Source organism: Palaemon carinicauda, chromosome 2 (assembly GCF_036898095.1).
Source record: "Palaemon carinicauda isolate YSFRI2023 chromosome 2, ASM3689809v2, whole genome shotgun sequence".
Lineage (NCBI taxonomy): Eukaryota > Metazoa > Arthropoda > Malacostraca > Decapoda > Palaemonidae > Palaemon > Palaemon carinicauda.
This window is the reverse complement of record NC_090726.1, coordinates 51689808-51712301: the sequence shown is the minus strand read 5'-3', so window position 1 is coordinate 51712301 and position 22494 is coordinate 51689808. Positions and strand designations below refer to the sequence as shown.

The window sequence follows — 22494 nt, the reverse complement described above, 5'->3', positions numbered from 1 at the left end:
TGGAGCTCTTGGGCTTATAGCATCCTGCTTTTCCAACTAGGGTTGTAGTTTAGTAAATAAGTAAGTATGTAGTAGTAGTAGTAATTATGATAATAATAATAACAATAATAATAATAATAGTTAAGATTTTAATTAAGAATGTTGTTTATGGTACATCAAAAAAGCTAAATTACAGTAATAAGTATAAGCTTAGAAGCTTTGCACTTCTCTATTGATATAATAGAGTGGCCTCAAACGTATTTTGCGGCGTTAACACATAGTAGCTTGTCGCTTACGGTTTTGGTTGCGGAAGTTCTGAACTGCATTACACATCGTATTATCATCAATCGAATTAGAGTGAGAGGAAACTACGCCCTTTTATATATTGATTAATGTATAAATGTTATTTGTGTTTTGTTCGTACAAGGTGACATGTAATCTTTTGGGCTAGTATAAGGGTACACTACTATAGGACTAGGGTTATCGAGGCTAAATGGTCTATGTTATGGTAAAAAACAGTAGTTTTTTTCCTAGGTTACATTAGGATGTAATAATATACAAAATTACCAAATTTTATAATAGTAAATTGATCCCAATATATGAAATGAAACTCGTGGATGGTAAATGCATTATTTTGGAGTAAATGGAGAGAGTGGTGTTGTAAACAATTACCAAATATTCTCTCAAATGGGAAATAAACAGATCTGACCCAGATTTAGGTTCCTACCTAACCTAACACTCCCATCCATACCAATGGAAAGGGTTTGCTGTAACCTTATATAAGACTTTTTGTTCAGGCCTTACTCTAAGGAGGATCATCCCATAGGATACTATCAGTAGAGATCTATGGGATCCTTTGACTGGCCAGACAGTACTACATTGGAGCCTTCTCTCTGATTACGGTTCATTTTCCCTTTGCCTACCCATATACTGCACTTTAATTGTTCAGTGGCCACTTTCCTCGTGGTAAGGGTAGAAGAGACTCTTTAGCTATAGTATGCAGCTCTTCTAGGAGAAGGACACTCCAAAATCAAACCATTGTTCTCTAGTCTTCGGTAGTGCCATAGGCTGTGTACCATGGTCTTCCACTGTCTTGGGGTAAAGTTCTCTTGCTTGATGGTACACTCGGGCACACTATTCTATCTTGTTTCTCTTCCTCTTGTTTTGTTAAGTTTTTATAGTTTATATTGGCAATTTTATTTTAATGTAGTTGCTCTTCTTAAGATATTTTATTTTTCCTTGTTTCCTTTCCTCACTGGGCTATTTTCACTGTTTGAGCCCCTGGGCTTATAGCATCCTGCTTTTCCAATTAGGGTTGTAGTTTATCAAGTAATAATAATAATAAAGATTTGTATCGTTAGGAAAGATACAAATTATCTCCGAATTTATCAGTTTTAGATACTTACACGAAACATTATATTTTAAATATTAAACTTAGCCGGTGAATATATAATAGCTGACGTCTCGGACGGCTCGACAGAAACACAAAAACTCGCGAGCGATCGCCATGAAGGTTGCGGGTGTGCCCACCAGCGCCAACTATCGGCCAGATACCGCATATACATGTAAACAGCTCTAGTTCTTCTCTGTCGGTCTTGTCGACAAGTTGATTCCATTACTCGCTGTTGACCTGGAGTTTTTCGTCATTCTTGGTGAAGTACTTCTTTTTGGTTTTGAGCTTTCGCAGTGCAGGTGTTTTTATCTTCAATTAAAACTCTTGAACCCTTTTTTGGATAGATTTTATTGTTGATGACTTTGGATTGTTTTTGGATTTTCTTTGACTTTTCAAAATGGCTGACCCTTCTCCGATTCCTAAATTTTGTAAATGTAATGCTAGGGATTGTAACAAACGTCTTCCAAAGGCCTCTCTCGACCCACATACCGTGTGTTCTAATTGCCGGGGTAAAACCTGCCAATTAGGAGATCGGTGTGATGAGTGCGTGGTACTTTCGGAATTCGACTGGCTAGAGTTTGATAAGTATTCTCGTAAGCTTGAGAGAGATAGGGTGAGGAGAAGTTCCTCTAGATCATTAGATTTTTCCTCCTCCCATGCCCCTGAACCTAATCCTTCCCCTGTAGTAGTTGTGCCTGAACCTTCTACTAGCACTCATGAACCATCCATGCGGGATATGTTGCTTGCCATTCAAGCATTGGGCGAGAGAGTTGAGTCTTTGGCTACGGACCGTAATCAACTCATGGCGGATGTGAAAGTGTTAAAGTGTCAGAGTGCCACATTAGAAAATCGTGGGGATAAAGTGATTAGTGCGCAAAGTGTTTTTAGTGTTGCGACCGAGGGTTCGTCTGTTCGTGCTTGTCGTTCGCCTAGTCCGAGACCTCTTGCAAGCTCCCATGCACCAGGGAGAAGTAATGTCGTAGGACTTATGGGGACGAGAGGCTCTAACCAACGAACAGACGTTCCCTCTATGGTTTCGGGCGTGTCTCGTCAAGACCGCCCCTACCATAAGACGAGCGAGGCTGTTTTCTCCTCGTCTTCCGAAGGCTTCTCGCGAAAGAAACCGTGGAGCAAAGTTTCTAGACCCTTAAAGCGGAAGTCAGTCCCTTCAGGACAGGTCCAGCATCCTGGCTGTAGCCATTGGGACAGCTCTGACCCTGTGCAGTCATCGGAAGACTGCTCGCCGCCTAAACGAAAGCGTAACACGGGCTCCGAGAGTCTTAGTATAGGCAATGTTTTGCCTTCACAGACGTTACCATCGTCTCGGCCCGTACCGACTCCCGTTGATCCTAAATGGGTTGTCCTGCAGGATATGCAGAATAAGCTTGCCTCCCTTATGGAGGAGTATACCGTTGAGCAGGTTCACGATGATCCTCGCCGTTACGCTGATCGAGATCCTGGCCGTCAGCCGCCCAAACGAGCCTTTGCTCGTCCTGTTGACGTTGACGTTACAAAGTCACGTCAGTCACGTGACTTGGAGCCTCACTCGATGCAGTCCCTTGTTGACTTTCAGCCGCTTGTTGACGTTCAGCCGCTGCCGCATGCTCTTGTTGACGTTCAGGACGTTCGTCAACTAGCTAAGTTGACTTGTTTTGACGTTGAGCGTCAAGCACCGCAGTCAAGAGTTGTTTTAACTGCTCATTCTAGGCAGTTAAGGCAGTCTCGACTTGACGTCGAGCGTCCTCCCGCTCCTGTTGTTGTTGCTGGTCAGTCCTTTAAGCAGTTACATGACGTAGCGTCCTTGACTGCTACTGATGCTCCTTTGCGTGTGGACTTTGCTTGTCAAGCATTGCCACCACGGCAGGTCTCTCCCTTGCTTGAGACTCATCAATTGTCGGACGAAGTTCCTTCAGATGAGGATGTTGCTGATCCTCCACCTACTGATAATCCTTTGGATGTTTTATCAGACGTAGAAGAGCCTAAGGCTGCGCAACCTTCTATGGATTTTAAGAAAATCATGATGATTTTCAAGGATCTTTTCCCAGATCATTTTGTTACTGCTGCTCCTCGTTCGCCTCCGTCTGAGTTTGCGCTAGGCTTAGCTGCTACCAAGCCGGCCTTTACTAAGCTAGTGCTCTCTCGCTCTTATAAGAGGGCTTTACGTGTACTAGGCGACTGGTTGGTTACCAGGAGGAGTTTGGGGAAGACGGCCTTTGCCTTCCCACCTTTTAAGCTAGCTTCTAGATCGAGCGTCTGGTATGACACGGGAGAAGTTCTCAGCTTGGGAGTCCCTGCCTCTGCCCAGGGTGACTTCTCAAGCCTCGTAGACTCTCTCCGTCGCCTGGCCATGAGACGCTCTAAAATTTGTTGGTCCTCCTCGGACCTTGACCATCTCCTTAAAGGGGTTTACAGGGCCTTCGAAGTTTTTAACTTTTTAGATTGGTCTCTAGGAGCATTAAGCAGGAAGATCTCGTCTGCCGACCAGGATGTTTCCTTGCTGATTATGTCTTGTATGGACAAAGCCATCCGCGATGGCTCCAATGAGCTCGCCTCCACCTTTACATCTGGAGTCCTGAAGAAGAGGGAAACCCTTTGCTCTTTCCTTTCTGCAGGAGTTACTCCCTGTCAGAGATCGGAGCTTCTCTTTGCTCTCTTATCGGCTGCCTTGTTTCCTCAACAGCTGATCAAGGACATTGCTGCTTCGCTTGTACAGAAGGATACGCATGACCTGATGGCTTCTTCTGCTCGCAAGGGAGCTCCTTCTTCATCCTTTGTTGTGAGACCCAGAATCGATACTCCTGCGTCTAGGTTTATCCCGCCCTTTCGTGGCAGAGCTCCCAGCAGGGGAGGCTCTCGTGCCGACGGAAAGAGAGGCAAAAGGAGAGGATCCAAGTCCTCCCGTGGCAGAGTCTGACTGCCCACGTCCTCAGACAGCGGTAGGGGCCAGACTGACCAACTTCTGGCAGGCCTGGGAGAAGAGGGGTGCAGACCAAGAGTCTGTGTTGTTGCTCAAGGAGGGGTACAAAATACCTTTTGTACGCAGACCTCCTCTAGTAACAGTTCCTCTAGACCTCTCTCCCAGGTATCGAGAGGAGTCAAGGAGACAAGCTCTACATCACCAGGTGTCTCTGTTGCTAGAGAAGGGAGCGGTGGTGAAAGTCTCGGACCTTCAATCACCGGGATTTTACAACCGTCTCTTCCTAGTCCCAAAGCATACGTGAGGTTGGAGGCCAGTGCTGGACGTCAGTGCGCTCAACGTTTTTGTTACGAAAACAAAATTTACGATGGAGACCACGAAGTCCGTCCTAGCAGCGGTCAGAGAGGGAGACTGGATGGTCTCTCTCGACCTGCAAGATGCGTATTTCCACATTCCTATACACCCGGATTCCCAACCGTATCTGAGGTTTGTTTACAGGAATGTGGTGTACCAGTTTCGAGCACTGTGCTTCGGCCTCAGCCCTGCTCCTCTCGTGTTTACGAGGCTCATGAGGAATGTGGCAAAATTCCTTCATTTATCGGGAATTCGAGCCTCCCTGTACTTGGACGACTGGCTTCTCAGAGCATCGTCCAGTCATCGCTGTCTGCAGGACCTACACTGGACGTTGGGTCTGGCAAAGGAGTTGGGACTGTTGGTCAACTTAGAAAAGTCTCAACTGATTCCATCCCAGACGATTCTCTATTTGGGGATGGAGATTCGCAGTCTAGTTTTTCGGGCTTTTCCGTCGGCCACCCGAATAGAACAAGCCCTGCTCAAAGTCCGACTCATGCTGAAAAAAGAACGTTGTTCTGTAAGAAGTTGGATGAGTTTCGTAGGGACTCTGTCATCCCTGGAGCAGTTTGTCTCGCTAGGGAGACTTCACCTTCGCCCTCTCCAGTTCCATCTAGACTCTCACTGGAACAAGAGCAAAACGTTAGAAGCTGTATCAATCCCGGTCTCCGAGCCAGTAAAAGCATGCCTGAACTGGTGGGACAGCAACATAAGTCTGAGAGAGGGTCTGTCTCTGGCAGTCAAGAACCCAAATCACGTGTTGTTCTCAGACGCGTCGGATTTGGGTTGGGGTGCGACTCTGGACGGTCGGGAATGTTCGGGTCTTTGGACGTCGGTTCAGAAGAGCATGCACATCAACGGCAAGGAGCTATCAGCAGTCCACTTGGCCTTGATGAGTTTCGAGAGCCTTCTTCGAAACAAAGTGGTAGAGGTCAATTCAGACAACACCACAGCTTTGGCGTACATCTCCAAGCAAGGAGGCACTCACTCCCACACACTGTTCGTGATCGCAAGGGACCTCCTCATCTGGTCAAAAAATCGAGGCATCTCCCTGTTGACAAGATTCATCCAGGGGGACTTGAACGTCTTGGCAGACTGTCTCAGTCGGAGAGGTCAGGTGATCCCCACGGAATGGACCCTCCACAAGGACGTGTGCAAGAGTCTTTGGGCGACTTGGGGTCAACCCTCCATAGACCTCTTTGCCACCTCGTTGACCAAAAGGCTCTCGATCTATTGCTCGCCAGTCCCAGATCCAGAGGCGACCCACATAGACGCTTTTCTACTGGACTGGTCTCACCTGGACTTGTACGCATTCCCACCGTTCAAGATAGTCAACAAGGTACTGCAGAAGTTTGCCTCTCACAAAGGGACAAGGTTGACGTTGGTTGCTCCCCTCTGGCCTGCGAGTCAGTGGTTCACAGAGGTACTTCAATGGCTGGTAGACGTTCCAAGGAGTCTTCCTCTAAGGATAGATCTCTTACGGCAGCCCCACGTAAGGGATCTTCATCAAAGCCTCCCCGCGCTTCGTCTGACTGCCTTCAGACTATCGAAAGACTCTCAAGAGCTCGAGGCTTTTCGAAGGAGGCAGCCAGAGCGATTGCGAGAGCTAGGAGAGCTTCTACCATCAAAGTATACCAGTCGAAGTGGGAAGTCTTTCGAGACTGGTGCAAGTCAGCATCTATTTCCTCTTCCAGTACCTTTGTAGCCCAAATCGCAGATTTTCTCTTACATCTGAGAAATGTTCGCTCCCTCTCAGCACCCACTATTAAGGGCTACAGGAGCATGTTGGCATCTGTCTTTAGACATAGAGGCTTAGATCTTTCCAATAATAAAGATCTCCAAGATCTCCTTAAGTCTTTCGAGACCTCTAAGGAGCGTCGTATGGCAACTCCTGGATGGAACTTAGACGTGGTCCTAAGGTTCCTAATGTCCGACAGGTTTGAGCCATTACATTCAGCCTCCCTGAAGGATCTCACCCTCAAGACACTTTTCTTAGTGTGCTTGGCTTCGGCTAAAAGGGTCAGTGAGATCCATGCCTTCAGTAGGAACATCGGCTTTTCCACGGATAAAGCCACATGTTCACTTCAGCTTGGTTTCTTGGCCAAAAATGAACTGCCTTCTCATCCTTGGCCTAAGTCATTTGATATACCTTGCCTGTCAGAGATCGTAGGCAACGAGCTTGAAAGAGTACAGTGGTACCTCTACATACGAATTTAATCCGTTCCAGAACCAACTTCGGATGTAGAAAATGTTCGGACGTAGAAACAAATTTTCCCATAAGAATACATGTTAATTCATTTAATTCGTTCCTCAGCCTAAAAACCCATGATAAATTCTTAATAAATGGCTACACATAATTACTCATAACAATAACATTACTGCATAATATGTAAGAAGCATGTAAAAAAGATAATTATAAAGAAATGATAAATAAAAATTGTGTTTTATTGCCACTTTACCTTAGAGACAGGCCAACGCAGGTGTAGGATTTGCTACACCGGAGACGGACGATCGGCGAGATGGTAGACATGGTGTTAACATGTTCTTTAAATAAATACTCTCTCTCTCTCTCTCTCTCTCTCTCTCTCTCTCTCTCTCTCTCTCTCTCTCTCTCTCTCTCTCTCTCTCTCTCTCTCTCTCTCTCTTCTTCACTGTTAGTGCTAGAGACGTCTATTAATTTTTTCTGAGAGAGAGAGAGAGAGAGAGAGAGAGAGAGATTAAACAAAAATGAGAGATTAAACAAAAATGAGAGATTAAACAAAAGTGTGTTGTGTACATATGATTTTTAACAGCGTTAACGAGTTGAAAGACAGTTAAATGTAACTAAAAAAACAATATCAGCGAATCTGAATTCCTTTATTAACTAAAACAAATATTGATACAAACACACTCGTGTGCGTATGCGCAAACACACACACACGCACGAGGAGACACGATCGGCGAGGAGGTAGAGATGGTGACTGCGATAACATTCCGTAACTTACACTACGGAAATTTTAATCTAACTTAGCTTATTTTTTTTCTATTTTTATATTTCATATTTTTTAATTTTTTTTTCTTTAGATTTTTTATTTTCATCACTTTCAGTGACGAGTTACGGTATGTTATCGCAGTCACCATCTCTACCTCCTCCCCGACCGTCTCTCTTACTGCGTAGCAATTCCTGTTTTAGTTAATAAAGGAATTCAGATTAGCCTAGCTGTTATTACTTTCTTAGTTACATTTAATTGTTTTTCAACTCGTTGACGCTGTTAAAAATCATATGTACTCTAAACACATTTTTGTTTAATCTCTCTCTCTCTCTCTCTCTCTCTCTCTCTCTCTCTCTCTCTCTCTCTCTCTCTCTTTGAAAAAAAATAATAGACGTATCTAACACTATAACAGCGAAGAAGAAGAGAGAGTGAGAGAGAGAGAGTGAGAGAGAGAGAGAGAGAGAGATATTTTATTTAAAGAACATATTAATGCTATGTTTAGAGAGAAACAGAAAAAGAGAGAAGTCTTATTTAAAAGAGCTTGTTAATGCTATCATGGTTTTCTTTGCTTCACTTTTTTCTTTCTTTCTGTTCATCACGCTGGCCCTTCTCACAAATGATCGTTGAAAACAATCTCTTTGTCCTTTATCCCTATCAACAAAAGGGTATTGCTAAGATGTCTTGTAATAATGGTGATCCCCTTCGATGGTTATTTGCTTTAATGGCTGCCTTCAGCTTGGTGATCCTCGAGATCATAGGCCTATTCCGGCCATATTGTTTAGCCATACAGTATCACTCACATGCACACTACTCTCATGTTTTTCTATAATTTCTTGCTTCAATTCTAATGAAAGAATTGCCTTCTTCCTGTACTGAAACTTAGCTTCTTAGGCACCATGATTATAGGTAAAATCAAAAAGGAAATGTGAGAAAAGGAAGAAAATAAGCACTGTTAATAACAGACCAAACAGAGGACAACCACACGATACACACAAGAATAGAGAACTGAGCACTCGACGCTCAATGGTGTAATGTTTACTTCGTGTGTCGAAATAAAATTCGGGTGTAGAGTCAAAAATTTGCTCGAATTTTACTTCGGATGTTGGAAAATTCGGATGTAGATACGTTCGTGTGTAGAGGTTCCACTGTACTGTGTCCAGTTAGAGCTCTTAAGTTCTATTTAGCTCGTACCAAATCCTTACGAGGTGGATCTGAGGCCTTGTGGTGCTCAGTTAAGAAGCCATCATTACCTATGTCAAAGAATGCTTTGTCATATTTTATTAGATTTTTAATCCGAGAGGCTCATTCTCACTTGAGTGAAAAAGACCGTTGCTTGCTTAAGGTTAAGACGCACGAAGTAAGAGCTATAGCCACTTCCGTGGCCTTTAAGCAAAATAGATCTCTGCGAAGTATTATGGACGCGACCTTTTGGAGAAGCAAGTTGGTATTCGCGTCATTTTACTTAAAAGATGTCCAGACTCTTTATGAGGACTGCTACACACTGGGTCCATTCGTTGCAGCGAGTGCAGTAGTGGGTGAGGGTTCTACCACTACATTCCCTTAATTCCAATATCCTTTTAATCTGTCTCTTGAAATGTTTTTAATCTTGTTTTGGGTTGTACAGAAGGCTAAGAAGCCTTTCGCATCCTGGTTGATTTGGCGGGTGGTCAAATGTCATTTCTTGAGAGCGCCCAGATTGAGGGTTTTGATGAGGTCCTGTTGTATGGGTTGTCGCCCTGGATACTTCAGCTCCTGGGAGTCTTTCAGCATCCTAAGAGGATGGCTGGGCTTCGTGAGGAAAGCAGACTAACAAGGCAGAGTAATCGTCAGAGTCAGCTTCCTTACCAGGTACCTATATTTATTTGGGTTTTGTTATGATATAACTGTCAAAAACTCTAAGCATATACGCCGTAAACTGTATTAATACTGGTCTCTACCCACCACCATGGGTGTGAATCAGCTATTATATATTCACCGGCTAAGTTTAATATTTAAAAATGATATTTTGATTATAAAATAAATTTTTGAATATACTTACCCGGTGAATATATAAATTAAAGGCCTTGGCGCTGGTGGGCACACCCGCAACCTTCATGGCGATCGCTCGCGAGTTTTTGTGTTTCTGTCGAGCCGTCCGAGACGTCAGCTATTATATATTCACCGGGTAAGTATATTAAAAAATTTATTTTATAATCAAAATATAATTTTTTCTAATTGGTTATTTTGTGTTTATTTTGAATTTCTGACCATTATTATTGCTGCATTCGGATTTCCTCCCCCCCATAAAAAAATGTTTTCCCACTGGGGTCTTCCATCATTGTCTTTATATAAAGGGGTCCAAAAACTCATGAACGCAAGATACCGAGTAGGAAAAATATATGGTTCATGTATTTTGCTCTTCTTAAGATATTTTATTTTTCCTTGTTTCCTTTCCTCACTGGGCTATTTTCACTGTTTGAGCCCCTGGGCTTATAGCATCCTGCTTTTCCAATTAGGGTTGTAGTTTATCAAGTAATAATAATAATGATAATAATAATAATAAAGATCTGTATCGTTAGGAAAGATACAAATTATCTCCGAATTTATCAGTTTTAGATACTTACACGAAACATTATATTTTTCTAATTGGTTATCCTGTGTTTATTTTGAATTTCTGACCATTATTATTGCTGCATTTGGATTTCCTCCCCCCCCAAAAAAAATGTTTTCCCACTGGGGTCTTCCATCATTGTCTTTATATAAAGGGGTCCAAAAACTCATGAACGCAAGATACCGAGTAGGAAAAATATATGGTTCATGTATTTGGCTATAAATTAAAGTATATATTTACCCTTTGGGACCCTAAATTTACTCAAGGCAATCCTTTTTTCTTGTGATGGTCTCTGACCACCTTCCTACCTTAATACTTCTTCATTTCGGCACAAATTCAAACCCTTATTTGTTCCGTAACCGAAATACAAACCACGCTATTTAAATAGGGGTATTACTTTCGGCGTAGCTGAAATGACGAGCCATTAGATTTTTAACGAGGGTTAACTACCCCCTCGCTAGTTAGCGGGGGGTAGGGGAGGGGTAGCTAGCTACCCCTCCCCCCTCACACACCGGTGAACTGATTCACCTCGTTTTTGGCTTGGGTGATGGTCAGACGTGTCTGCTCTCACCCTCGCATTGACAGCCTTAATCTTTTTTGCTTTCTCTTTCAGTTTGTGTGTTTGGAAGTTGGCCTCTCTCCTTATCATGCGGAAATGCCCTGGTTTACCCAACCGCCCTTATGGGACTTATATGTTGGTGGTCGAGACGGACCCTCACACCTTTTGTCCGTTCTGCAGAGGTCAACGGTGTGGTAAGGATAAAGTGTGCAGTGAGTGCAGGGAGTGGTCTACCTCCCAGTGGGAGAGGTTTTCCCGGCGACGGAAGAAGAAGTCTAAGCGGGATCTTTCTCCTTCAAGGGTTTCCTTGAAGAAGGAAAATTCTAAGGACTCTTCTTCCGTTGCCCGAACCTCCTCCGAAACTCCCGCTCGATCGGTCTCTCGTGAGAGGCCGTCGAGTGGTAGTGTAGGCCGTTCTTTTGTTGACCGACTTCCGGGTTCGGGAGAGGGAGTTGCCTCCCATAGCGAGGCAGCTCCTCCTCCTCCTCCGGGGGAGGATTTATCTGTTTCTGTTTATAATGATGATTTATTGCAGCTTTGGGCTTCCTTGGGGCTTAAGGGTTCGCCCTCCAGGGAAGCCCTGTTTGACTTGATCCAGTTGGGCGCAGCTGTCAAACAGTCGCCGATGATAGCGGAGGTTGATCCTCTGTCTATCGTCGACGTTGTTGTGGCAGAGGCTTCCGACGGGTCGGGTCAAACCCCTGCCTTGGGTGCTGATGTTGCTGAAGGCTCAGTTCCCCCCTCCGAACATCCTTTGAGGGAGGAGCTGAGTCCAATAGTCTCTCCTGCAGGTGATTCTCCCCCTCGGGGGAGTTCACTGACAGAGACTCCTCTTCGGAGGACAGACGATGGTGTTCCTGCTCCCAGAGGACGTATCCGTCGCAAGGCTCGCCCTCCTCTTCACCGTAGAGGTTGCAGCCCCATCTCTGGACCGCTCTGCAGATTGTTCGCGATCTCCTACGCTTGCCAGACCTGCTGACCCTCCTTCACCGTTCGTGGCAGCTGATGCGCAGTGGGCGCCCTCGCACCCCGTTATCCAACGGGCACCGGTCCCTTCGGGGCAAAAGGGCTTGTCTCACAATGTGAGCAAGTCCCTTAAGTGCCAGGTTTTACTTGCGTGCCCACGATCTCCTGCGCGCAGTTACGCGCAAGCCTTCTCCTGTTCCTGCTGTTGCTGAGTGTCTTCCTGTGCCGAAAACAACGCGCCAGCGATCTCCTATGGCAGAGTCGACATGTCAGCGCTCTCCTGCTCACCATCGATCTCCTGCTCGCCAGCGCTCTCCTGTTCGCAAGCGCTCTCCTGCACGTCTGCGATCTCCTCCTTGCCAACGCACATCTGCGCGCCCTGATCCTGATACGCGCCCTACGCACCCACGATTTCCTGGGCGCCCACGATCTCCAGCTCGTCAGCGAACTTCCCCTGCGCGCCAGCGCGTAACTACGCGCCATCGCTTGGCTGCGCGCCCACGATCTTCGGATCTGGGCGTAGGAAGGAAGCCTCATCCTTCGCCTTCTCGCCAGCGTTCACCTGCGCGCCCTCGGAACTCGCCCTCTCGTCAACCCTCGCCTACGCGTCATCGCGCTCAGTCACCTTCGTGCCCATAGGTTCCAGCTCCTACCGTGCGCACTTCCAGAGGTGGACAGGACACGACGCGCCCACAAGCAGTCTCCTTCACGCGCTTCTAAGCCTGCTGATCCTGCGCCCCATCTGTCTTCTCCAGATCGCGCACTTGCACGCCAGCAATCTTCGGCGCGTCCGCGTGCCCCATCGCCTGCGCGCCATCACTCTCCAGCACGCCCACGAGCCTGCTTGCGGAAGATCACCTGCGTGCCCACGCACAACCTCACCTGTACGCAGTCGCTCACCTGGTCGCCCTGCGCGCCATCGCTTCCTGTGCGCCATCGCTCGCCTGCGCTCCGTCGTTCACCTACGCGCCGTCATTCTCCAGGTCGCCAACACTTGCCCGCGCGCCCGCGCCTCCATCTCCGCGTGCCCGCGCCTCCATCTCCGCATGCCCGCGTGCGTGCGCGAACGTTCGCCCCCGCGCGAACGTTCGCCCCGCGCAAACCTGGGATTGTTTCATCGCGCGAACGCCAGCGCGTGCCCAAGCACGATTCCCTCCGGGTTTTGCAACGCGAGCTTCCTATCGAGTCTTCTGGAGCGAGAGCAGTCAGGTCATCTTCTTCACGGTCACCCCCCCGCAAGCGCAGAACAGCGTGCTTGCAGGAGGAGGGGAGGTCTTCAGAGAGGTCGAGGCACCAATCTTCTTCCCTTTCTTTTCAGGCAGGACCTATGGTATCTACTCCGAAGGATCGCCCGATCCCCTTCCCTCCAGCGGGAGTGTCTGACACTGCGTCTGTCAGTAAGCAGCCATGGTTTGGGTCCCTTATCAGAGCTGTCGTCCGGGCTGTTAAGCCTGCCTTCGCTGATTTGGGTCTCAAACCAAGGGCAGCTCCGACCCCACTGAAGAGGAAGAGAGGAGTAGAGATCATGGTGACTTCTCCCAGGGTCAAACTGGCTCCTAAGAAGTCCGTAAGGAAGGCTCCTTCCCCCCCACCGACGTTCTCTCCTTCTCCTGTAGACGAAGCTTTTCCGTCCTCAGGAGAATCTACCGAGGTGAGACCTTCTCCCACCGCACCAATGGGAGAAACCCCACCGCGAGTAGGAGAATCGTCCCGTGTTGGGGCGGAGAAGAGCCCTCAGACTTCGTTGCTGGAGTCCTGCATCCCTCCTAGAAGGGAACCCAAGGACTCGAAGACTATCCTGAAGTCTTCTTCCAGGATTTGACCAGAGCCAGCGAGACCCCAGGAGAACGTCCACCTGTCCCCCCAAGTAGAGCATCTGGGGACAGGAGACTTTGTGGCCAGTTCACCAGGAGGAGAGCAGCAAGAGTCAGAACATGCCTTCTGGCAAGTCTTGACTCTGATGAGACATCTCAACGGGTTCAAGGACCCTGAGATCGCCCCTCGTGAGGGCAAGGACACGGTCCTGGACCGAGTCTTTGGCACTCAGAAACCCACTAAGGCCAGTGCGGCTTTGCCTTGGTCCCAAGGGGTGAAGAGTGCCAGGGATAAGGTTGAGGGCCAGCTCTCCGAGCTCACCTCCTCCAGCTGTTCCACTGCTGGCAACAAGCTCCTCCCACCTCCTTGTGTCCAACAGAGGAGGTATTTTGAGATCATGGAGGAGTCTTGTTTAGCTCTTCCACTCCACCACTCTGTGGAAGAGCTTAGCAGGGGAGTCTCTCTTGAGAGACTCCAGCCGGTAAGTGACATTTTCGGCAACAGAGATCCTGAATCAGGAGAAGGTCGCAAAGTGTGCCATGCAGGCCACTTCGTGGCTGGATGTCTGGCTGGGGTCTCTGGGCATCCTACTGCGATCCGAGGATCTGTCCAAGGAGAGCACCAGAAAGGCCTTGGAGACCTTCCTCCTTTCGGGCATGCGCACCAATGATTTTCTGGCCCACCAAGTCTCGAACTTGTGGGCAAACTCGATCCTGAAGCGACGTGATGCGGTAACCGAGAGGTTCCACTTGAAGGTCCCAGCCATGGATGTCTGCAAGCTCAGACACTCTTCCCTCCTGGGAAAGAGTTTGTTTGAGCCCAAGGATGTGGAACAGGCAGCTGAGAGGTGGAGAAAATCGAACCAGGATTTTCTTCTCCAAAGGGCTCTTACAACAAAGCCCTACAAACCTCCAGCATCTCAACAACCTCACCAGTCCAAGACGATGAAACCGGCAGCGGCAGCAAAGACGACAGTGTCAAAGCACCAGCCCTTTCCTGTCAGAGACAAGAAGGGCAAAAAGTCCTCCAGGGGAGGCAAGAATCCTAGAGGGAGTGGCCGAGGCTGCAAACGCTAGGATTGGCAATCCCTCTGCATGTCCACCTGTGGGGGGATGCCTGAAAAGTTGCGCATTCAGGTGGCAGCAACTCGGGGCCGATTCCTGGACGATCTCCGTGATCAGTCAGGGATATCGCGTCCCGTTCATAACATCTCTTCCTCCCCTGACAGCGAATCCAGTGTCGTTGAGCTCCTATGCCACGGGATCGGCAAATGGGCTAGCCCTACGGGCAGAAGTCGAGACCATGCTGAAGAAGGATGTTCTCCAGGAGGTCGTCGACGGCTCCCCAGGCTTCTTCAGTCGACTCTTTCTTGTAAAGAAGGCGTCTGGAGGCTGGAGACCAGTCATCGACCTCTCAGCTCTGAAAAAGTTTGTCAAACAAACTCCGTTCAGCATGGAGACCGCAGACACGGTCAGACTTGCAGTGAGACCGCAAGACTTCATGTGTACACTGGATCTGAACGACGCGTACTTCCAGATCCCAATCCATCCGTCTTCCAGGAAGTACTTAAGATTCAGCCTAGACAACAAGATCTACCAGTTCAAGGTGCTGTGTTTCGGTCTCTCCACAGCACCCCAGGTATTCACCAGAGTGTTCACCCTGATCTCTTCGTGGGCACACAGGATCGGCATCCGTCTCCTCCGTTATCTGGACGACTGGCTGATCCTGGCAGACTCGGAATCGACCCTTCTTTGACACCGAGACAAGCTTCTGGGAATTTGCCAAGATCTAGGGATCATGGTGAATCTCGAGAAGTCTTTTCTGCTTCCATCTCGACGACTGTTATATCTAGGCATGATATTGGACACCAATCTCCACAAAGCCTTTCCATCAGACGACAGGATAGCAAGGCTGAGGAGGGTCGCAGATCCTTTCCTCAGACGAGAAGAGCTTCCATCCTAATCTTGGTTACGTCTCCTAGGTCACCTTTCCTCCTTGGCCTGTCTAGTTCCAAACGGCCGCCTCAGGATGAGATCCCTGCAATGGCGGCTCAAGTACCGGTAGAATCAAGGCCACGATTCCCCGGACATTCTGGTCCCCATGGGTCCTTCGGAACGGACGGACCTTCAGTGGTGGGTGACAGATGAAAACCTCTGAAAGGGAGTGGATCTTCTCGTCCTCCCCCCGGATTTGATGCTGTTCTCGGACGCTTCAAAAGAAGGGTGGGGGGCCCACGTTCTGAACCACAGGACCTCAGCCCTATGGTCAGAATCAGAAAAGTGCCTCCACATAAATCTGCTAGAGATGAAGGCCTTATATCGGGCACTTCAACAGTTCCAACAAACCCTGGCGGGTCACTCCGTGGTGGTGATGAGTGACAACACCACGGTAGTGGCTTACATCAACAAGCAGGGAGGTACCTTTTCACAACAGCTATCCCATCTTGCAGTAGAGATACTGAGATGGACCGAAGTCCACTCGATTCCACTATCGGCTCGCTTCATTCCGGGCAAAAGGAATGTGCTCGCCGACAGTCTGAGCAGAGTATCACAGATAGTGAGAACCGAGTGGTCTTTGGATTCTCTAGTAGCCAACAAAGTCCTGACTTTGTGGGGTTCCCCGACGGTGGACCTGTTCGCGACAGCCTTGAACTTCAAGCTTCCGCTGTACTGTTCCCCAGTCCCGAACCCCAAGGAACTCTGGGAAGATGCCTTCCAACAACGGTGGGACAACATCGACGTTTACGCCTTCCCAGCGTTCTGTCTGATGAGAAGGGTGCTCAACAAGACCAGAATATCACTCAACCTGTCAATGACTCTAATAGCTCCGCTATGGCATCGTGCAGAGTAGTTCTCGGACCTTCTGCAGCTCCTGACGGAACTCCCGAGAGAACTTCCTCCGCGACACGAGCTACTCAGGCAACCACACTGCAACATCTTCCACAAAGCCGTAGCATCGCTTCGGCTTCACGCCTGGAGACTATCCAGCATCTCCTCACAGAGAGAGGCTTTTCGCAACAAGCTGCGGAAAGGATGTCTCGACACCTGCGAAAGTCATCCATAGGGGTCTACCAGGCGAAGTGGAGTCTTTTGTGGTTGGTGTCGTGGAAGGGGTATCTCTCCCCTCGATGCCACTATTCCAGCAATAGCGGAGTTTCTTGTGTATTTGCAGGAAGAAATGCGCCTTTCAGTCTCAGCAGTGAAAGGCTTTTGCTGAGCCGTAAGCCTAGCCTTCAGGCTGAAAGGAATGGACATTTCCTCCTCGCTGGAACTTTCTCTACTCATACGAAGCTACGAGCTTACCTGCCCTCAGTCAGAAGTGAGACCTCCTCCATGGAACATGGTTCGAGTCCTCAGGTCTCTTAAGAGACCTCCGTTCGAACCATTACGCCAGGCTTCTGATCGTCACCTGACTTGGAAGACGGTGTTCCTACTCGCATTGGCCTCGGCCAAGCGAGTCAGCGAACTTCATGGTCTCTCGTACGACGTCGCCCATTCAAGGGGATGGGGGGAGGTAACGTTCAGGTTCGTCCCTGAGTTCGTGGCTAAGACTCAAAATCCTGGGATTCCGGACCTACGGTTCGACTCCTTCCGGATTTCGAGTCTCCGTTTTGTAACAGATGACCCAGACCATCTCCTACTGTGCCCAGTAAGGAGTCTGAGGCTCTATCTTAAGAGAACAGCTGCAGCCCGTCCTCGAGTGCGAGCATTGTTTGTGAGCACAGGAAGGACGAAGAGGAGGATCACTAAGAACACCATCTCAGCATGGATTCACAGGGTCATCCACCATTCCCTGAATCCAGACCCTCCTCCTTCACGTCGCTCTAGAGCACACGATGTCAGAGGCATCGCTACGTCCCTGGCATTCAAGAGAAACTACTCGGTGCCGCAGGTTCTACAAGCTGGGGTCTGGAAGCGTCAAACGACCTTCACAGCCCACTACCTGCAGGACGTGACCCACAGGAGCCTCGATACGTTCTCTATCGGCCCTGTGGTGGCTGCACAACAGCTGGTCTAAACCTCAGGCTCCTTAATGGACAAGTAGCAGAAGGTTGAGGGCATTGTTACCCGGTTTTAGTCTGCATGAATGAAAAAGTATGCCTGGCCCTTACTCTTTTCTTCATCCTCCCCTCTCTTGGGGAAAGCAGCATCCTGGGTTCTCTGCACAGCTGACCTCAAACCACTGCAGGTAAACCATGCTTCCTTGTGTTCCTAGTATTTAGATAATACTGTCGCGTCCCCCATACCCTGACGAGGTGGTATTGGGAACGTCCTATCCTAGAATTCCATCTAAAGGATTCCAGGTCAACTTCCTAGGACGAGTTACACTTCATTCCTTCACACACAAGCTTACGTAGGTCGCACGTTTCTTGCAGAGCAAGGGATTTGCGAGGTGCAGGGACTCCCTATCTCGAGTGCTACACACTCGGATTCTGAGTCCCCGGGCAAAGCCAAAGCCAGTAAGGCTGGGACTTACCCCCATACCTAAGGGTTAAGTCACCCTATTTAAATAGCGTGGTTTGTACTGTATTTCGGTTACGGAACAAATGACAAATTCGTAGATAATTTGTATTTTTCCTAACGATACAAACCTTAGCTATTTACAGTTATGTGCCCGCCAGCCCTGTCCCCCGTGAAGTCCTACCTCTAAGCGAAGTGAATCAGTTCACCGGTGTGTGAGGGGGGAAGGGGTAGCTAGCTACCCTTCCCCTACCCCCCGCTAACTAGCGAGGGGTTAGTTAACCCTCGTTAAAAATCTAATGGCTCGTCATTTCAGCTACGCCGAAAGTAATACCCCTATTTAAATAGCTAAGGTTTGTATGGTTAGGAAAAATACAAATTATCTACGAACTTGTCATTCTTTACATAGGATAGAATATTAGCAAAGCTAGAGAATACAGAAGCTAAACTTATAACAAGGTGTAAACAGGTGGCCCAGAGCTGGAATGCCCTGTCTCCCTCCCCCATCCCTGTTTGCTCACTGAGCACTCACTTTGAATTCAACAGTCAGTGAGAAGGGAAATTTATCCACTGGCGGGATTATCTTGACTTTTTAATCTTTAATCTTTTTCTTTATCTGAAAAGCATACTGTATTAGTGATTTTTTTTGGTGGGGACCTCTGCGGATATTCGGACTTATCTGTGGCAGTCAGGATGACGAGTGCTAAGGAGAAAGATCCCCACCTATTGTGCCCTGCCTGTAGAGGACACTCCTGTAGGCAGAAATCTCCTTGTGATGAGTGTCGGGAGTGGCCATCCTCCCAGTGGCTTGCATTTGACAAGAATAGGAAGAAGAGGTCCAAAAGGGATTCTTCTGCTTCGGGGTCATCCTCAAAGTCGAAGAAATCTCAATCTCTTCCTCTGATCCCTGGTATACTTCCCTCTGACCCTTCCCCATCGATTTCCTCTGGAAGCCGAACAGAGAAGAGTGGTGGCCTTTTAACATCAGGCCAAATCTCAAAGCCAGAATACCTTCTCATTTCTCCCTAGAGAAATGGGAGGGCTTCCCCCCTCGGGAGGAGTCCTCATCATCTGTTTGTTCCGACACAGATACAAACCTTCACTATTTATTAGGGTATTACTTTCGGCAACGCTGGAAACCAGCCAAGACAATTTTAGTGAGGGATAATTTCCCCATCCGCTAGTTAGCGGGAGGGGGTTGGGATAGACTAGCTACCCCGCTCACTCACACCTGTCGGTTGAGTAACCACTTTTACTTTTGGCTCGGTAGAGTGTAGATGTGCCGTCTCTCTCTCCTGTTAACAAACTGCCTTGACTTTATTGCTTTTCCTTATTCTTTTGTGTGTATGGTTTTTGTCCCGCTATGCGGACATGTCCTGGGATTGAGGGCCGCCGCTGCGGCACCTTCATGTCGTCCTTGGAGACAGACCCACATCCTTTATGCCCGGCTTGCCGGGGAACTCAGTGTTCGTGGGACAACACCTGTTCCGAGTGTAGGGAGTGGCCTGCCTCCCAGTGGGAGAGGTTTGTGCGTAAGAAGTCTAAACGCGAATCTTCACTTAAGGGGTCTTCCTCGAAATTGAAAAAATCACGGGCTTCTGCTTCCTCTATGCCCAAATCTCTGCCCGAAGCTAATCCTCGACCAGGCCCTTCCGGGGTACGGTCGAGCAGTAGGGCAGGGCTTGTGACTCCAGGTCAACCCTGGGGGATAGACGAGGATGACGGCTCCCCTAGTGAGTCGGCTCCTTCTCTTCCTCCAGGGAGCGCCTGTTCCTTGCCAGACCTTGGGTCTGGTTCCAACGCCGAGGAGTTAGCTAACCTACCAGGGGCAGTGGCAGGGCTCTCTCCAAGGCGAGCTTCCCCCTCGGGGGAACATATCTCTCGTTCGCGAGAGAAGGTTGCCTCAGTGCATGGGCAATCTAATTACGCTTTAGGTTCTCCTTGAGGGGCGGAAAGAGAACCTTGGTATAAGCGTAGTTCTCCTTCGGGCGAACTTTCCTCCCCTGTGGAGGATTTATTTGTCAATCTTATTCAGTCTCCCCCTCAGGCGGAGTCTGTTGTACGTTCCTCTCCGAAGATTCGTAGAGTGGAGGGGTGGGTAACCCCTCTCCACCCTGGGCGTTCTCCTCCTCGGGCTGTGAGGAGACTTCTTTTTTAACCTTCTGGTTCTCCTCATGTTGACCCTTCGGGATCTCGTGACGATCACCCTTTGGGCTGGCGTGATCGTGAGTCTTCGGACTCTAGTCATGTTGATCCCGCGGGTTCTCATGACAGCAGGAGTCCTTCGGGTCTCCGTCGCGCTGAACCTTCGGGTTCTCGCGACTTGAAACCTTTGGGTTTCTGTTACGCTGAACCCTCGGGCTCTCGTAACGACGGTGACGTTGAACCTCCGGGTTCTCGTACCGTCAGTCACGCTAATTCTTCGGGATCTCGTGACCGAGGAATCTTGATTTTTCGTTACGCTGACCCTTCGGGGTCTCGTAACCTGAGTTACGCTGAACCCTTGGGCTCTCGTAACTCTAGTCGCGCTAACACTTCGGTGTTTCGTGAAAGAGAAACTCCGGTTTCTCGTTGCGTTGCTCCTTCGAGTTCGCGCAACACAGTTCACACTGAACTTTCGGGTTCTCGTGACCAGAGTCATTCTTATTATGACAGAGAGTTTTTAAACTCTCGTTGTGTTGATCGTTTGCGCTCACACAACACAAGCTATCGTGAACCTTCGGGTGAGCGTAGCAGTGAGTTCTCTCAACAACCTGAGAGCTCTCGCGCGCACGACCAAGTTGGCGCGCACGGTCAATATGGCGCGCATGATGAAGTTGGCACGCGCGACCGACGGCGCGCACGACCGCCTTGGCGCGCGCAAACAAATTGGCGATCATGGCGGGCAGTTTCATCCTATGGCGCTCCATATGCACGAACAGCCTATTGCTCGCCATGCGCGCGAACATCCTGTTGCGCACCATGCGCGCGAACATCTTGTTGCGCGCCATGCGCGCGAACATCATGTTGCACGCCATGCATGCGAACAACACACTGCGTGCCATGCGCGCAAGCAACCTTATGCGCGCCAGGTGCGCGAACAACCTCATGCGCTACAGGAGCGCGAAAAAGGTGCGCGCAATCGGGAGAGGCGCGCACGAGAGCCCCCTTCCGCCTACCAACAGTTCGGCTCGGCACAAGAGCGCATGACCATCTTGGCGCTCACAATTAGTCTCAGGAGCCCCTTGGGCCTCAACAGAGACAACGGTCGCCTGTGTGACCGAGCCCAGATCCTATCCCTAAGGGTAGGCCTGTGCCTATCTTGCCTGTAGGGAAGCCTCCATCTGACAAGAGGGTTAGGGAACCTGCCCAGGTTCCTAAACTCAGGGAGCAATCCTTTCCTAAGGACCTTCCCCCTAGTTCCACAGGAGCCAGTGACCCCTCGTGACTTAGCAATTTTTCTAATGTAATGCGCCAAGCCATGAAGGGAGTCGTTCCCCGCTCCCAGTCCTTAGGTGATATACCTAGGATTCCCTTGTCGCCTCCTCTCTTCCTGGGGGTCCTCTCCTCCCTCCGATTCTAGGAGGAGGTCGGAAGTTCTCGCATAGGCGGGCCCCTCAGGCAAGGGGAGACGATCATCCCCTCGCAAAAGACCTCTGGAGGAGATTAGGGATGAACCTCAGGGTAGCCCCCCGCAGTTCAAGACGCCACAGGCCAGGCCAAAATGGGAAAGGAAAAGGATTCGTCCTTCAGCCCCCAAGGAGGATAGGGTTACCTACTATGGAGACTTCCTCCCTTCTTTACTGGTCCAGATAGTGTCTAATGAGGCACGACCTGCGACCGTTCGGGATTCATCCCCTACGGCAATGGACTTACCTTCCACCCGTAAGCCGACGGAGTCCTCTAGGCCCTTGGGGGTCAGAGGATCTCCGGCCTCGTAGGAGGGAACCGAAGGATTTGTTCACCATCCCCAAATCCTCGGCCAGGCACTCTTCCTCACTGCCTCCTAGGCAGCCGGAAGCAAGCAAGTCTCCCTATCCCCAATCTATACAGTTGACGACTTCGACCCACGCTGGGCTCCTATGGATGAGAGCTTGGACGTGGAAGGGCAGAGCGATCTCGAGGACGACGCTCTGCCAGCAGCCGCTAGCCCTAAGCTTACAGAAGATGAGAGGAAGGAGTCAGAAGACGCTTTCTGGCAGGTTCTAGCCTGCATCCGTTCCATTACTGGACTTCCAGATCCATTGGCAGCCCCTCTAGATGGAAAAGAAACGGTCCTTGACCAGTTCTATGGCACTCAGAAACCTCATAGGACCAGTGCAGCTTTGCCCTGGTCAAAGGTGTTGAAGAGTGCCAAACAGAAGGCTGTGTCTCAGGCAACTGGTTCCACCTCTTCTCTCCGCTCCAACTCGTCCTCCAAGCTCTTACCTCCTCCGTATGTGTTTCAGAGGAGGTACTACGAGATCCTTGAAGAATCTCTTCCAACGCGGCCTCTCGACCACTCTATAGAGGC

The 22494-nt window shown here is 49.2% G+C and overlaps 1 protein-coding gene across 1 annotated transcript in view; it reads left to right on the top strand.

The window, feature by feature from the left end:
• The first annotated feature begins 316 nt into the window (after positions 1–316).
• The window catches only part of LOC137624975 (ATP synthase subunit s, mitochondrial), a 339973-nt gene continuing 317795 nt past the window's right edge, over positions 317–22494 (top strand). The window contains exon 1 of the mRNA XM_068355947.1: positions 317–336. The gene's annotated coding sequence lies outside the window, so the exon portion shown is untranslated. The remainder of the gene's footprint in view (positions 337–22494) is intronic.